At 39.6% G+C, this 14,608-nt stretch overlaps 2 non-coding genes across 2 annotated transcripts; both read left to right on the top strand.

Moving 5' to 3' along the window:
- The first annotated feature begins 2,923 nt into the window (after positions 1 to 2,923).
- TRNAE-CUC lies at positions 2,924 to 2,996 on the top strand. The gene has a single exon. It is a non-coding gene; the product is annotated as a tRNA-Glu (tRNA).
- Positions 2,997 to 14,293: 11,297 nt separating this feature from the next.
- On the top strand, positions 14,294 to 14,366 carry TRNAE-CUC. Its single transcript has one exon. It is a non-coding gene; the product is annotated as a tRNA-Glu (tRNA).
- The last annotated feature ends 242 nt before the right edge of the window (positions 14,367 to 14,608 follow it).

The following is a 14,608-nucleotide window of genomic DNA, read 5'->3' on the forward strand; positions in this document are numbered from 1 at the left end:
GTGTTAAGCAAAACGCCCTACAAAATCGAGATTAGCACAGTAATATAAAATGCATGAATAATATGAAAGACAGTAAAACTGTCTTGATCTCAACTTGGAAACCTCCCCGGTTTCTTCAGTTAGATCAGCGACCTAAGGTTGTTCCCTTAGCGAACCCGACCTCACTATCGCTCCTCCAGTTTGTTTACCTCAACCTACCTATCAAACTTTGATCCTCCAATCTAGTTTGGACTTTTCACTCAGCCTTGATCAGCTCCCCAGGACTTTTCTCTTGATCTTCGGTCCTCCAAACCTCTCGATCACACTTCCAAGCTACGGGTCCCCTCGACCTTCTTGGACTTGCACCTGTGTTCCACAATCTACTAAGATTTCTCCTGCCTAGCCTCCAACTAGGTCTTTCCTGGTTGAGTAAACATCCTGCACACTCAGTCAACTTGTTAGATCATAACAAGACTTAACTTGAACCTTTGACAACATCAAAACTCAGGTTTGATTCTGGTGCAACTTGCACCAACATATTATGTTCATGCACTATCTTTCCTTACCCGCTGAGTTCCAATACTCACCACCTCGTAAATTGGTTTTCCTTCACCAGGTAACAGGTAGATGAGTCATTGATGCTTGGAGAGTCCCGGTTACCAGTCACACTCGAGGATAGTTTTCTGTTTGGTTTTGTTATTGTTTGGGTGGTATGTTGATTTTGTGTATTTTGCTTTTCAATAAGTCGATGTGAATTTTGGAGTCAAGTCTGGTGATTGCATGTATTTTTGTTAGTGACGTTGTTGGTCTTATGTTCGTATTATTTTGTGTTTTCCGCTGTGCATGTTTCCAGCCGTGTGAGCTGTTATTAACTGCGTGGTTGTGCTTATATCCAGTCGTATGGGTTGTTGTATTACGTTATATGTTGTGTGTATGTGTATGTATTGCTTCAATTGTCACCCGTACAAGGAAGATGCTGCCGGATTTTTGTCTGGCAAAGACTCCTCTGGGGTGTGACAAATAAATTTATAATTCAAGTGCAAAAATTAAAAGAAATTTAATCTACCTCTCCCTAGACTTAATCTTTCATTCTTCCCCTTTGATCACATAAAAAACGGGTACATTAAAATGTCTAAGGGTAAATTTTGAAAAAATTTATCAAGATTTAGAAAATACTGAAAATAATTAAGGGTAACTTTTTATAAAATTCTGATTTACAATCAATAATTTTCTCAGTAAATCTGATACTTAAAAAAAACTTTAAAAAGTTTTTAAGTAAGAAAAAAAATTAAAAAATTTCTAAGTTTTTTTTTTTTAAAATTGTGGATAACCTAAAAAAAATCTAAGTTTTAAAAATTTGTGCATAACTTAAAAAAAATCCTAAGTTTTAAAAATTTCTAAGGACAAGTTTACACAATAACTTTAAAAAAAATTATATAAAAAATAATTAAAAATTACTAATAAATTTTAAAGTTAAAAATTATATAAAAATAATTAAAATTATTAATCAATTTTTAAATTATTTTTAGTGTGAAAAAAATTAACTTAATTTCATCCTAAGCTTCATCAAAATTAGTTAGTAAAAATCTATATTCTTAATAAAATACTAAGATAATAATTTTGAAAATGTAAAAAAGGAAGGGATAAGATTTTATTTTGATGATAAATTAAAAATCATATTGACAATTTAAAAAGAATCCTTTTCTCAATTAAAAAAAAAAGGTGAGGTTTTAAATTTGTACCATTTGTATATCAAATTGTATGTATTTTTGTCGGTACTGGTAAATTGAAAAGTACTAATGATCTCTCTAGATGGTCAATAATTTTCAAACTTATTTTTTATTAGAGAAAAAATTCTCTATAGATAGTTGAGGTTTATGTTTTAGATCTCATTTTCAAGGGTGGGGGTGACGAAAAGTGTGTTCATTTATTAACTACTAATAGAGCTAACAATACGTGAGAAATAAAATATTATTATTTTTTAGGTTAAAGACCTCTATCGTGCGTTAAAGACGACACTGCTTACATATACAGAAGGGTCCTTACCCTAATTCGGTCCAAAAGATAAGCTAAAAATCTTACCTGTTTTTTTCAATCTTACCTGTTTTTTTCCCCATTTCTTCTTCCTTCTCCTTCATCTGTTTTTTATTATCTTACGGCTGAGGCTCGATCGGGAGGAAATCTATTCAAATAATTATCCAGTCAATCGAATTACAATCTCATTTGACTAGACATGAGTAGTGACGGATCCAGAAATTTAAGTATGGAGGGGTGATTATTATGTAAAACAAGAGACAGTATCTTCTATCTCCACAAATAGAATCCAATAAAACTAGTGGTTCCATAGACGTGAGTGAGAGACTTGTGATGCGGTGATGATGAAGGGCCCCATCCCGCTGTCACGGTGGAGGTCAAAATCAAGACGGTCAATGCGTATAAGGAAGCGGCCGATCAGGCGGTGCATGGCCCGACCGGGCAGAAGGCTCTGACCCGCCACCGTCTTCGACGCGAGCATTTCAAACACCCGACGCTCAAGGGACGATATGCAGAAGCCGAACCGAGCGGCTACCCCGCTCGGCTTGGCAGCGAGACTTGGCATCGATAGAGTTCAACTTCGGTCGAGCAGCAGACTTGACGACAGCCAAACACGTGAACAGTGAATTTCCAACCGAGCGACAATCTCGCTTGACCCAGCACCAGACAACGTGCGGCCGGCGGAATTCTTTGTTGCTTCGGTGGTTAACAATTATATTGCTACTCCAACCTCAGCACTTGCGGCGCCATTGTTAATGCTGTAGAATAATGGCACTCTTCTACTTGACACGTCCTCTCGTGTTTATTTTGACGAGAATTCTATATACCAGCCCCTCTGCCATTGTTAATCTAGAATTACTACAGATATTTTAATATTAAAATTTATAACTTCCATCTCATGAAACATCAATCCGTTGTAGTCTAGTTGGTCAGGAAATTCGGCTCTCACCCGAAAGACCCGGGTTCGAGTCCCGGCAACGGAAAATTTTTACCATCTCTGTTGTTATTTATCACAACTTCCAGAAGATTATTTTACAAAACTCATTTTAATTTAAACAAATTCAATTAATTACTCTCTCTCTCTCCTAATAGCTTTTTGCACACCAACCAAAAATAAAGATAAGGCTGGAAATTTTAACTATATTAGTATTTTGAATGAAAGTAAAAGCAACAGCATTTTAATATTGACTTATAGACTAATAAAATAAATAAATAAAAATATATTATGAATCAGTTTCTTCGAGAACATGCCAACTAAATGAATTTGAATAGCAACTGCAAGCTTTACGATAAACAAAATACATATATTAATAAAGCCAGCCTTCGTCCCATTAGAATTTTACAGTTCTCCGAAGCACTCATCTACAAATTGAGATATAAATTTAAAGAGTATCATGATTCTATCCAGTAGTGTATGGACTTCCTTTAAATTATGAGGAGTCTGTATGTCTCAGTCAAGTTTATGAGGAGTCTGTATGTGTCAGACAACTTGACGACTTTCTTCAGTTCGATCTCGATTACTCATTTAGTGATAAGATATCATAGGAACTTTCCTTCTCGAGCTCCAAATAGGTATTTCAGAGGATTTAACTTTAGTCTATATTATCACAACGTGCAGCAGATCTCCTCCACATCGAAAATCAAGTTTATCACCACGATGGACTTGATAAGGATGTTATCCATATAAACCTCCACGTATTTTTTCTCAGAAGATCTTGTCCATCATCCTTTGATAAGTATCCCCTGCATTTCATAATCCAAACGAAATGACTGTATAATAGAAAGTACCGTCTGTCGTAATGAAACTAACATTCTTCTGATCTTCCCCGTCAAGAGGGATCTGGTGGTATCCTTGATAAGTATCAAGCATGCAAATCCTTTCGCAGCTCGAAGTAGAATCTACAATCTGATCGATCCTTGATAGAGGGTAACAATCTTTGGGGTTGACCCTGTTGAGGTCCCAAAAGTCTATATAGACTCTCCACTTGTTATTGGGCTTGGACACTAGGACCACATTAGAAAGCCAAGGCGGGAATTGTACCTCTCTAACATGCCCTGCTTTTAAGAGTTGGTCCACTTCAGTTCGGATGATCTTATTTTGCTCGACCGAGAAATTTCTCTTCTTTTACTTGACCGACTGAGAATCGGGCAGGAGATGAAATTTGTGCTCAACTACCTCAGGCTTGACTCCCGGAAGTTTATTGGGGGACCAGGCGAAGACGTCCCTATTGCGCACCAGACATTCGACCAGGTCTGTCTTGATTGTTGGCGGCAGGTCACTCGATATGCGAGTGATGCTTTCGGACCGGCCAGGGTGAAGCTGAATCTCCTCCTAGGGAATAAATTCTTCCGCCATAGGCAAAGACTTCTCTTGAATAGCGTGGACTCTCCCGTCTTGGGTTTTCTAAGCCTTGCAGACCTCGGCCTTCACCATGTCTACATAACACATGCGCGAGACTAGTTGTTCGCCTCTAACTTCCTTGACCTGGTCTCCCACCGGGAATTTTATCTTCTTATGAAAAGTTGGAGATTGTCGCTTGGAATTCATGTGGGGCGAGTCTCCCCAAGATGACGTTGTAAGAGGACGGGGAATCCACTATGATGAAGGTGTTCCTCCGAGTCCTCACCAATGGTTCGCTACCCAAAGATATGACTAACTTAATCTGATCCATTGGTCGTACTTCATTACATGTGAACGCATACAAAGAGGTAGTTATGGTTTTAAGTTTACTGGCATCGATCAGCATACCATCAAACACACTTTTGAATAGTACATTGACAGAGCTTCCGGTGTCGATGAAAACTCTGGCCACGCGACTGTTGACAATGACAGCTTTGATGATAAGTGCATCGTCGTGAGGGAGCTCTACTCCCTCCAGGTCTTCCGGCCTGAAACTAATCAAGGGCCTGACAGCTTGTTCCTGGCTGCAACCTACAGCATGTATCTCTAAGTCGTGTTCATGTGACTTCCTGGCTCTTGCGGAATCCCCATCCGTAAGTCCTCTGGAGATCATGTCGATCTCCCGAATGGTGATATTTCCCCTATTCTCTTCCTCAGGGGATTCCATCGGCTCCTTGCCCCGTTCTGCTTGCTGACTTTCCTGACCTTCTTTCTCATAAAGGGGTTTGCTTGATTGTCCCGCGCTAGTGGGCTGATTGTCCAGCAGCCTCTAGAGTTTGGCACGATCTCGAGTGAAGGTAGGTCAAGTTCGACCACCCGTTGAAAATATTGGGTGAACTGAACGCAATCTCCTGTGCAATGGGTGTGAGACCTATGATAAGTGTAGTAACGGGGCCCCCACTGGTCGGGTTTAGGAGCTTGGACAGCCTCAACTCGCTGCACCGCTCTAGTTTCCAGGACAGGCGGGGAACCAGGTCGAGCATCCCTAGTACAGGTAAAGGGTCGAGCGGGAGGTTGGGGCTATAGAAATTAATAGGTAGAGAAAAAAAAATATAAAAATTTTTGATAATCTTATTACTAAAGTCAATAAGCTTATTTATACAAATTATTCAAAATAATAATGGAAATATTAAATAAGATATACAATTATAATAATTATAAACATAGTAATATAATAGACTTGGAAATATTATTTTTCCTATTTGATTCATGTCGATCTTGATTATGTGTCAAATATAATAAATCTCAATTGATTAAAATCAATTAGAGATTATTTTCATTATTGTCATTACTCCTCGACAAACTCAATGAGAGTGCATGAATGTTGAGTTTGAGTGCTAACTTGGTGAAACGTTGTCTAGATAATGACTTAGTAAATATATTAACAATTTGATCTTCCGTAGAGATTTAAGAAACCGAAAGTTGACGATTCGCCACACGCTCGCTAACAAAATGAAAATCAATCTCTACATGCTTGGTACGAGCATGAAAAATAGGAGTTGCCATAAGATAAGTTGTTCCAATATTATCATACCATATTGTAGGCGTAGTAATTGGGAAAAGTATAATTCTAAAAGAAGAGATTGTAGCCAAATAATTTCTGACGTTGTGTTAGCGATAGGTTTATATTCAGCTTCAGTACTCGAGCAAGAGACTATAGGTAGCTTCTTTGAAAGTCAGGAAATAAGATTTCGCCTAAGAAATATAGCATATCCACTAGTAGAACGTCTATCTTCGAGAGATCCAGCCCAATCTACAGCACTGTAGGTAATCAATTCTCGTGAAGACTGACGATATAAAAGAACACTATGTAGAATAGTGCCTTTGAGATATCGAAGAATTCACTTAACACATTCCCAATGATGTTCAGTAGGAGCATGCATAAATTGACAGGCACGATTCACAGCGAAAGCAATATCAGGTTGTGTAATTATGACATATTGTAGGGCACCAACAATACTATGGTAGATATGGGGGTCAGCCATCGAAGAGGAGGATGAAGGTGCAGTGAAACCACCCTCAATGATTGGTGTGGAGATAGGATGTGCACGATTCATTTTAGCTCATTGTAGGAGCCCAGTAATATATTTACTCTGAGAGAGAAGACAACCTTCAGAATGTGAGAAAAACTCTATGCCAAGAAAAAAACGAGCATTACCAAGATTCCGAATAGAAACTCTTGACGGAGAAGATGTAGTAAAGTAGTAATGTCGTTTTGATCACTACCAGTTATTAATATATCATCCACATAAATCAGAACAAATATTGAAAATTTCTCATTATATTTGTAGAATAGGGAAGAGTCTATTTTTGAACCAGAAAATCCCTGAGTATGAAGTCAGGTAGATAGACGATGAAACTATGCACGAGGTGCTTGTCGAAGACCATATATAGACTTCTGAAGGCGACACACATGTGTTGAAAGTTGCAGGTCGATGAATCCAGGAGGTTGCTCCTTCAAGGTGTCCATAAAGGAAAGCATTGGAAACATCTAATTGGCATATTAGCCAATTAGAGCTTATAACTATAGATAGTAGTAATCTGATAGTTGTAATTTTGATGACTGGATTAAAAGTATCATTGAAGTCAATACCTAGTTGTTGATTAAAGTCTTTAGCAACAAGCCGAGCTTTGTAACGTTCAATAGAACCATTTGCATGATATTTAATTTGGTAAACCTATTGAGGGCCCACAATATTCATAGATGGGGTACGAGGGACTAAGCTCCAGGTTGCATTACGAAGAAGAACATCAAATTATGTAGCCATCACAACACGCCAATTTGGATATTTGATTGCCTGTGTAAAATTAGAAGGTTCAACAAAATTTGAAAAAGTAATAAGAGCACGTGGAAGAAGATAACAAGTGAAAACTGGTTGACATCGTGCATAAATATCGCTTAGAGGAAGCATCTGTCGAGGAATATCATCATCAGAGCTACTCGGAGATGAGTGGTCAGACGGATGAGAATCAGAACTAGAGAGTGGATCACCACTAGTCGTCGAGTCTACAGGAACTTGTTAAGATGAAGCATGACCCAAGATATCATCCCCTCTTGTACTTTCAATATGTCTTGATGAATCAATATATGAGACCTCTATTATATTGCTTGGTGATATTAGATAGTTGCCTTGATTATATGAAGGAGGATCTGAGGTAGCAACTACAAACATAAATAGAGATTCATCAAAAGTAACATGTCGAGAAATATATATTCGACCGGTCGAAATATGAAGGCAACGGTACTCATGATGCAAATTACTATAACCAAGAATTTAAGAGAAACTGAGGCATGATTAAAAAGAGCTAAGATAATTTCAACCACATGACGATGTTTTCTCTCGGCGGATCCTTTTTGTTCAGGAGTGTGGGGACAAGAGACTCGATGGATGATGCCAGAGGAAGTAAGATGATAATGAAGCACTTAATACTCTCCACCCCAATCAGAATGAAGGAAGAGGATTTTATGATCAAAATAGCGCTCAACTTATTTTTGAAAGCGACAAAAAATATCAAAGAGATCAGACTTTCTTTTCATAAGAAAAATCTAAGTAAACTTACTGAAATTGTCAATAAAAATAATATAATAAAGAAAACCTTGATTAGATAGAATAGGAAAGGACCCCACACATCAAAGTGAATAATTTCTAAAGAAAAACTAGAAGTACGAAAAGAAGACACAAAAGATAATTTATGAGATTTTAATTTCGTGCAAGCTTCACATAAATGAGAAGAGGAGGCTAAAGAAATTGGTAAACCATACTGGTTAATGATATTTTAAACTACACGTAGAGACGGATGACCAAGACGTGCGTACCAAGAGAATTTATCAGTATGTTCTCCAACAAATGCATTAGTATAGGGGGGCTGAAGATGATAAAGACCGTCTTTAATATTTCCTCGAAGTAGAATATTTCCTGTTGTGGGATCCTTCACAAGACAATAATGATGATGAAATTCAAAGAACACATATTATCAAGAGCAAACTAACGAACGGAAATTAAATTTTTAGTGATAGAAGGAACATGAAATATGTTGCGCATGCGAAAAGTACGATCGCATGAGTGAAAATATGTGTTTCCAATGCGAGTAATTTGCAAACCTGAGCTATTACCTATTTGTACTATGTCGGGTCTATCATAAGGTGAAGCTTCTGTGAGAATATTATATTCCGGTGTAACATGATGAGTTGTTCCAGAATCCGGATGTCATCTTGGGTTCTCAAGAGTCGATGAAACTATATTAAGAGGATAAAATGTGAGAATACTCCAGAATGAGATAACTGAGCTGTAGAATGCCAAGAAGGTGGTGGTTGATTTGAAGATGCATGCTCTCCTTGTGAAATAGTTGGTTGTCTCAATACTGCAGGACTATCAGTAAAATTTGAGTCAAATTTTTTAGGACATTGAATATCAATTCAATTCTGAGACAAATTTGACATCTTCTCTGACTATAAGATCAATCAAATCTTCTAGAACAATGAATATCAATATGACCAACGATACGATAAATTTAACATCGATCTAAATTTTACAATGTCATTGAATATTTAGCATCAAAAATAAATAACTCATCATCCTTTATAAGAAGAATTTTCGAGAGACAACTGCTCACGAACAGAAAGTGTCTGGATGACTGCTAGTAGTAAAAAGGAGAAGCACAATTTTTTTTTTTTATGTTACTCTTCGTGAAATCGGCAGAAGAGGAGAAGAATAAAAGGGGAGAGAGAAATATAATCAAAACCTATTTCACAACGTAAGATAGTAGAAAGAAAAGAAAAGATGGTTTTAGAAGAAAGGAGAAAAGAGAAACGTTGAAAAAGCAATTACTAAAAATAAATTTAAGAAAAGAGAAGGATGGGAAGAACTGTAGCAGATAGAAAGGAAAAGATGGTTCTGGAAGAAACGAGTTTGCATGTGAAAATTATGATGTTAGAAGAAATCTGATGCGTCTGTAGATTTTATAAAAGGATATCAGGAAGAAACGAAGGAATTTAACTCTGATATTATATTAAAAGTAATCGATAAAAGAAAATATATATATATATATATTTTTTGATAATTATGTCATTAAAATTAATAAATTTATTTATACAAATTATTCAAAATAATAAAAAAAAATTAAATAAGATATACCATCATAATAATTATAAATATAGTAATATAATAGACTTGAAAATATTATTTTTCCTATTTGATTCATGTCGATCTTGATTGTATGTCAAATATAATTAATCCGGTGGTAAGCATAGGAGGATCCACATGGACAGTGGTCAACAACACGTGAGGATCAAAGTCAAGAGGATCAACCTGAAGGTCTTGTCGATCGGAGAGGTCCCATGGCCGCTGGGCCAGGATAGCGCCAAGGTCGGCGCAAAGATAGCTCGACCACGGGTCGAACTTCCGATGCTCATGATGTGCCCGTATAGAGGAGTTGCTGCGCCGAGCGGCCCGTTCGCTCGACTGAGCTGCAGATCAACTAAGGACGCATTCCCATCCGATTATGTGCCCGAGGGGCCTCCCCGCTCGGTCCGGCATGCCTTTACGCCCGACCGCCGGGGTGGCCAAGCGACCCTCCCGCTCGGCCCGGAAACAAACAAAAGGTGCAAAAGAGGACAAAGGAGGCAGACGGCTGGTGATATCCTTCTCGAGCCAGGTGCCGCCGACGGACAGCATGGTCGGCAGTTGGACCGAACAGAGAATCGTACGGTGGAAGTTTCCACTGTCATGTCAGAGATATGCTCGGACGGTTGTGGTATGACGTCAGACACACTTTTCTGATACGACTATTCTGAGGTATGCTTTGGGAAGCGTGCACATCTCGAGAAGCATGCACGCGCCTCCCCGAGATCCTATATAAGGCCCTCCAGACTTCGACAAAGGTATGGACTATTCATCACTGTAGCTACAGTCTCGTTAATCTATTTTTGTCTCATCCCGCCGTTGCCTGACTTGAGCGTCGGAGGGTCATCGCTGGGAACCCCTTCCCGGCTAGGCCTTGTTGCAGGTTCACCGGAGGTCTACGTCACCTCGGAGCTCACTCGAAGATAGCAGCGAGCGCCACGTCCCCAGCATCCGTCGACTCGACTCTTAGACAGGATCAATAATAAATCTCAATTGATTGAAATTAATTAAAAATTATTTCCATTATTGTCATTAGAGGCAGTCTTCTTTCCGCCTTGTTGATAGGAGCAAGTGCTTTGGCTTCTTACCTCCGAGCAGCCTGAGCTTCCTCTAAATTGATGTAGCTCGCGACCTTCCCAAACATCTCATTAAAATTCTTCACAGACTCTCAATGAGGGCTCGAAAGAAATCTTCCTCCATCAGACCTTGGGAGAAAGCGCTTATCAGGATATCAGAGGTAGCGGACGGGACATCCAAAGCTACTTGGTTGAAATGCATGCCCTTAGGAGTTCCATGGACCCCTGTTTGAGAACAAATAGGCAATGGTTCATCTTTTGGTACCTTCTGCTGCTGGCGAAGTGGTGCAGAAAGGCGTTCATGAAATCCTGAAAGCAAGTGATTGATCCAACAGACAGTCTGTCGAACCACCTTTGTGCCGAGCCTGATAAGGTGTTTAAGAACACTTATCACTTAATGGTGTCGCTATATTGATGAAGCAAAGCAACATTTTAAAACTTGTGGAGATGATCCTCCGGGTCTTTACTGCCTTCATACTCCCCAATAGCTAGGGGCTTAGACCCATTCAGTAGCTTTTCCCCGAGCACCCTTGGAGAGAAGGGTACCTGCAGTTCCTCGAGTACCTCCTGATAGATCGAATGAGTGCAATATAGGGGGGGGGGGGGCGGGGGGTTAATATCGCACCTTTTTTAAAAACTTCTCTTTTCCTTTGAAATCAAAGTCGTGCACAATGGAAAGTAAATAGACAAGTTTGTTTACTTCGTTCGGAGTCTATGTCGACTCCTACTCGAAGGCCCGCGGTCCTTGACTGCACCGATAAGCAATCCACTAAGATTCTTCTTCCCGAAAACCTCAGAAAGAAATAATGCGTATAAAATACAATGATATAAGATAGTAACAACCTACTATCTTATATAAGATTAAGTGCAATACAAAAACAATAAAGTATACCGACTGTGTGTAGGAGTTGAAGCTTGGTCGGCACTTGTTTGCGTGTAGAGGAATTGTAGAGCAGTCACACGAGCAGCACTAGCACAAAATTGAACCACAACAGATTGTATTATCAGCCTCAGACCTCGAGCTTCAATTTATAAGATCGTCGATGTTCGGTCGACTGATCCCTATGTTCGATCGACCAAACCAGCTCCCTTTCTTCCTGGTTGAGATCCGATTGCTGATTCGATCTTCGGTATTAACTGTCCATTAAGGGTTCGGTCAACCAATCCCTTTGTTTGGTCGACCGAACCGGCTCCTTCCCTGTTTGTCGAGATTTGTTGAGATTCACATTTACTGTGCATTTAATAATGATCGTTCGGTCGATCGATCATCCGGTTCGATCGATCGATCAGTGTAGTTTCCTTCTGCTCCTGATCGTTGTTGTCTGTGCTGAGTCATCAGGGTTCAGTCGACCGATCATACTGTTCGGTCGACCGATCATGGCTTGATCGGGCTCGATCTGTTCTGGTCTGATCTGAACACTGTTTTGATCTCTTCTTGTTCGGTCGACCGATTCTCCGGTTCGGTCGACCAATCCAGCCAAACCTGAAAAACAGTGTTAAACAATAAACCTGCAAAACAGATGTTAGCACAGTTATAATATTATAATGCGTGAGTAATATTAGACAATAGAACTGTCTTGATCTCAATTTGGAAACCTTCTCGGTTTCTTTAGTTGGATCAGCGACCTTAGGTTGTTTCCTTCATGAACCCGACCTCACTGTCGCTCCTCCAGTTGTTTACCTCAACTTACCTGCCAAACATAGTCCTCCAGACATGTTTGGACTTTGCCTACTCAATGTCTGATCGCTTGATCCACTAAGACTTTTCCTGCAATACTATATTAGCCAACATCAATAATAGTAATACAGAATATAATGGTAAACCTAAACCTAGATTTACCGAGATCCGCTTGTCTGGTTGACCGTGTGAAGACTTCCCGTTACCTAAGGTTACTACCCCCTAAGATTTTCTCAACCTGGCTTCACTCACCAGAACTCAGTATTCGGCTACCAGGGATTAGGTCCTCCAGACCTATCCACCTAGCTTCCACGATATAACGAGATTTCCCTTGCCTCAGTATTCGGCTACCCAGGGATCAAGTACTCCAGACTTATCCACCTGCCTTCCACGATATACCGAGATTTCCCTTGCTAGCTTTGAACTAGGACTTCCCTTGCCTAGCCTACAACTAAGACTTCCCTATTTGAAGCTCCATACTTAAACATACTTAAACATATTTGTCTGACATTAAAACCTTGGAGGTCGATTGCACCAACACCTCCTTGGGCTCCTCCCGGAGGACTATGACCTTCCCCTTTTTCTAATCCCTCGGCGGGGAACTTTCGGCCATGGAGGCATGGTACTGTTCTTTCTTGTTGTTGTGATCCCAACCGAGGTCACGATAGAAAGCTCGGGGGAACTCTTTTGGCTCTTTCCTCTTAGACCCTCTGTCAGAAGTGTGGGTCTAGTCCTTCGAGGCCGCTGATCTCTTCGATGGTTGTGAATCTGCAGTATGCCTCTCGGAGGTTGCTCGTCTCTTAGCTTCCTTGAACAACTCATACTCTTCCGTTGTCATGGTTACGTTGATCTTATTGGTGTTCTCCATTTTCATGTTCCAGAACAGGTGGAGAAGATTCCCACAGACGGCGCCAAATTGATCTTGTCCAAAATCTAAGTCAAACAAAGGCCGGTGAAGGTGGCATCGGTGTTAATGAAAAGGCGACTTTGACGCACCCTGTATATATGCGTCAGAAAAGCGAACCCCCACGTGATACCAAAAGTCAGTAGTAACGAAATCGATGATACTTGGGCCCTGCACATACTCAAACAAACACATGGAGCGTTAGAGATCAAAACTAGGGAAAAAGTCCCCGGCACAGGCCCTCCGACACTCAAGTCAGGTCCTTTTTCCCGGGAAGAGCGGTGTCGAAAGAAGGAAAAAATAAATGTTGAAGACACATGCAAATGTACGTGCACCTAGCCAACGAAGATGACCTCCCTTTTTATAAGACTCTGTCTGCTTTCTGAGCCTGATTGCTGCCAGAAAATGTCGGATGTCAGAGTATGTCCGGGGAGGGAGGACGTCTAGCGGCCGCCCATTAGCCAAAGGAAGGTTCTACTTCAGTGTGTGGTAGACCATTAGAATATTGTATTACTTATAACAGTTATTCTCTGACAGGAAGTTATGATTCTTTGACACTGTTGTCACTTAGCGTTATCCATCCCACCCAGGTTCAGATACAGATAACTCTGGATGACTGCTCAGATGTACTACAAGAATTGATCCTTGATGAAGAGGATGAGTCGTGTCGATCTGCCCGGGGTTTATCAAAGACTGTGACCAGAGATTCATCCTTCATGATACGAAGCGATCTGATTTCCGTCTTTTCTTGACTGTTTACTATCGTATCTTCTTTACCATTAACTTTCATGTCTTGACTTTTGACTTCCTGACATACAGAGACGTCGTAATTGTTAATAAGGATCTCAAACACGTACGAGCACGTTAATTATCTTCCTCTAGCTTCAGTAGTTAACAATTATATTGCTACTGCAACCTCAGCACTTGCGGCGCCATTGTTAATGCTGTAGAATAATGGCATTGTTCTACTTGGCTCGTCCTCTCTTGTTTATTTCGACGAGTCCCTCTGCCATTGTTAATCTTATACATCAAACTGTGTGGAATTCCTACAGATATTTTAATAAGAACAATTATATCTTCCATCCCATTGGACATCAATCCGTTGTAGTCTAGTTGGTCAGGATATTCGGCTCTCACCCGAAAGACCCGGGTTCGAGTCCCGGCAACGGAAAATTTTTACAATCTCTTTTCTTATTTATTCAGAAGATTAGTTTATAAAACTCATTTTAATTTAAACAAATTAAATTAATTACACTCTCTCTCCCATAATAGCTTTTTGCACACCAACCAAAAATAAAGATAAGGCTGGAAATTTTAACTATAAATATGTGTCATTTAATTTTTTTATTTACTGTATTATTATTTTGAATGAAAGTAAAAGCAACAGCATTATAATATTGACTTATAGACAAA

Source organism: Zingiber officinale, chromosome 10B, assembly GCF_018446385.1.
Source record: "Zingiber officinale cultivar Zhangliang chromosome 10B, Zo_v1.1, whole genome shotgun sequence".
NCBI lineage: Eukaryota > Viridiplantae > Streptophyta > Magnoliopsida > Zingiberales > Zingiberaceae > Zingiber > Zingiber officinale.